General features: G+C 44.6%; 1 pseudogene; it reads right to left on the bottom strand.

The window, feature by feature from the left end:
- Positions 1-521: 521 nt before the first annotated feature.
- On the bottom strand, positions 522-1,480 carry LOC132583267 (olfactory receptor 11G2-like; annotated as a pseudogene).
- Positions 1,481-2,826: the final 1,346 nt, after the last annotated feature.

Here is a 2,826-nt window from a genome sequence, read left to right as displayed (position 1 = left end):
CTATTTCACTATATGGAATGGTGCTGATTGCAGGGGTGTGGCCTAATAGGCAAATGAGTTCCAACTGGGCATTTTCTATAAAAAAAGCCCTGGTGTTCTCAATGGTATTTTGGGGAGAATGTGACCATTCATGTTTCAACGTCAGAAAAGGATTTATCTAATTTTCAGGAAATAACCATTCTTTATTGAGCGGATGACAGTAAAACCATCCCTATGATGTGTCTTCACATATAAATTAGCATTACCCACAGTTAGATCATATAGATAAACAATAATGATTTCCACATACAATTACGTTTATCGAACTAGCTGGAATGCATAAAAATTGTGAGTGCCTTATAAAATAATGGAGAATTCATTTTATTGTATGTGTTACAGAATATATACTTGAAAAGTGCTTGCAGAGTATTCTAGTGGAAATGTGTACTGTTGCCTTCCAGTGCCCAAAAGGAGTCAGAAACACTGAACAGGGATCTGTGCCTTTGTTATCTAGCACTGACTGCATCAGCTTCTTCTTTTTTTTACATGGTCACTGTTCTTTTCAAAAAGACCTCTTTTCTCCTCCATAATCGGAACAGCGCCTCCTTTACCTGATCATTCCTCAGACAGTAAATCAGGGGGTTGAGAAAGGGTGTTAAGGCAGTATAGAAGAGTGCTACTGTCTTAATGACATTTGAATCCGTCTCTCCTCCTGGGTTTACATACAGCCCTGCTGGAGGGCCATAGTAAAGCATGACCGCTAACAAGTGGAATGATATGGTGGAGAAAGACTTAACCGATTGCCTTTGCTAGAGTTTTTCATCAAAGTGACAATCACAGAACTGTAGGACAGCACAGTAAACACGATGTTGCCGAGGATCACCACAACATCCATGAAAATCAGACTAATGAGGGGAGCCTTTGGTAGTGGAGGACAAGCCAAAGGCAGAATTGGCCCAGGGTCACACAAAAAATGGTCAATGATATTAGGACCACAGAAAGACATCTTGGAGATCAGTGTGACTGGGGCAATGTATGCCAGGAAGCCAAGGACCCAAGAAGCAGTTACTAGGATGCAGCAAAAATTTGGGGACATGATCTGTGGATATCGCAGTGGGTGGCAGATGGCCAAGTACCGATCCAAGGCCATAGAAGAGAGAAAGAAGCATTCGGTACTGCCAAGAGAGAAGAAGATGTAGAACTGGAGGAAGCAGGAACTGAAGGAGATGATCTTGTTGGACAATGCCAGGTCTAAGAGCATGCGGGGCACCGTGGTGCTCGCATAGCAGATCTCCAGCCAGGAGAAGTTGCTCAGGAGAATGTACATGGGAAGCCGGGACAAGCGGCTGTCAAGATGCACCAACGTGATGATGGTGATGTTCTCCGCCATGGCAAGCATGTAAAGAATAGTGAAAAAGGTGAGGAGCAGGAGTCGTTGCAGGTGCCCAACTTCAAAACCCACCAAAATGAATTCCTGAACTGTCCTGTTGGTGAACTCCATCTGGAATTAGAGAACAGAGTCATCATTGCATACGATATACTCTTATCTGGCTATTTGTCTCCATAGAAAGAGAAATGCTAAAAAGACATGGCATCCAGTTAGGGAGAAAGGGGATGTCCACGTTTCAGATCACATCCATTTAGTCATAGAATCATAGAGCTGAAAGGGACCTCCAGGGCCATCTAATCCAACCCCCTGCACAACGTAGGAAACTCACAAATACCTCCCCCTAAATTCACAGAATGTATTGTTCCTCTGGGTACTTATAAATAACGATTTATAAAAAGTAGTAGCAAAACATGCACTTTAGTAACCTTCTGCACAGGGTAGGTAGGAATGAAGTTACTGCAAAAAGATGGTCACAAGTTCTAAGCTCCAAATCTCAGAAATCAAAATGTCAATGGTTATTTAATTTTTACTTTGGCTATTAAATTGCTGCCAAAAGTACTGTAAAATCAATCAATTAGAATTAAATTATGAGAAATCAAAAGTGTTAGTCTTCTCCAAATCTAGGAAGCAATATACTTGAAGGGTGGGTGACCACGAGCTCGAACAAGTAAAACACTTCATGCACTTAGGGTAACATTTCCAGGCTACTACATCATGGACCCAACTATGCAAAGTAACGATTAATAATGCCAAAGCAAATGTTAACTCACTTCTGCGTTTCTGTTTCTCTGAAAAAGGGAATCAATATGTTCCTGCTGTGCTACAAGTTTTTAATTTGAAAACTGACCCTCAATTACTCTATGGAACCCCTATTTGGATTGATTCAATAAATAAAGCAGTTGAACAAGTACACTCAGGCTTTCTACAGAAGTTTTTGGGTGTTCCATCTTGCGTACCATATGCTGCCTTATGCCTGGAATGTGGCCAAAATTTTATGACCGCAAGTGCGAGGTTTATGACCATTAAATTTTGGCTTCGATTGCACTATAGATCTGAGCCCCCTAGCTACTATGGCCAATTCTTGACAGAAGGCCCGGCCCTTCCCAGCCAAGCTGGCATCGCCGGCGTTCAGGCTGGGGGCCGTCTTTGCCCCCTCGGAAGCAGGGAGCAACAGAACGCTCGGCCCGGAACATCCGGGTCTGTTTCTGGGCATGGCGTCAGGGCTATATAAGCCCCGGCCCCGCCCAGAGCTCTTCAGTTCCTTTTGGGCTCTCTGAGTTGAGAGCCACGTGCAGCGTCAGCACGCTAAAGGACGAGGCCTTGAGCGTTTGTGGCCGGTGTCCGCTGGGTCCGAGGCGCGTGCGGTTGCAGTGCGGCGCTGGCGGCGGCTGAGAGGCGCGAGCGCCGGGAGAGCTTCCTTTCTACATTGTGGTGAAGTGCTGGGGGGTGCAGCTGAT

This window comes from Heteronotia binoei, chromosome 15 (assembly GCF_032191835.1).
Source record: "Heteronotia binoei isolate CCM8104 ecotype False Entrance Well chromosome 15, APGP_CSIRO_Hbin_v1, whole genome shotgun sequence".
NCBI classification, from domain to species: Eukaryota; Metazoa; Chordata; class Lepidosauria; order Squamata; family Gekkonidae; genus Heteronotia; species Heteronotia binoei.
This window is presented reverse-complemented; position numbering and strand designations above follow the sequence as displayed.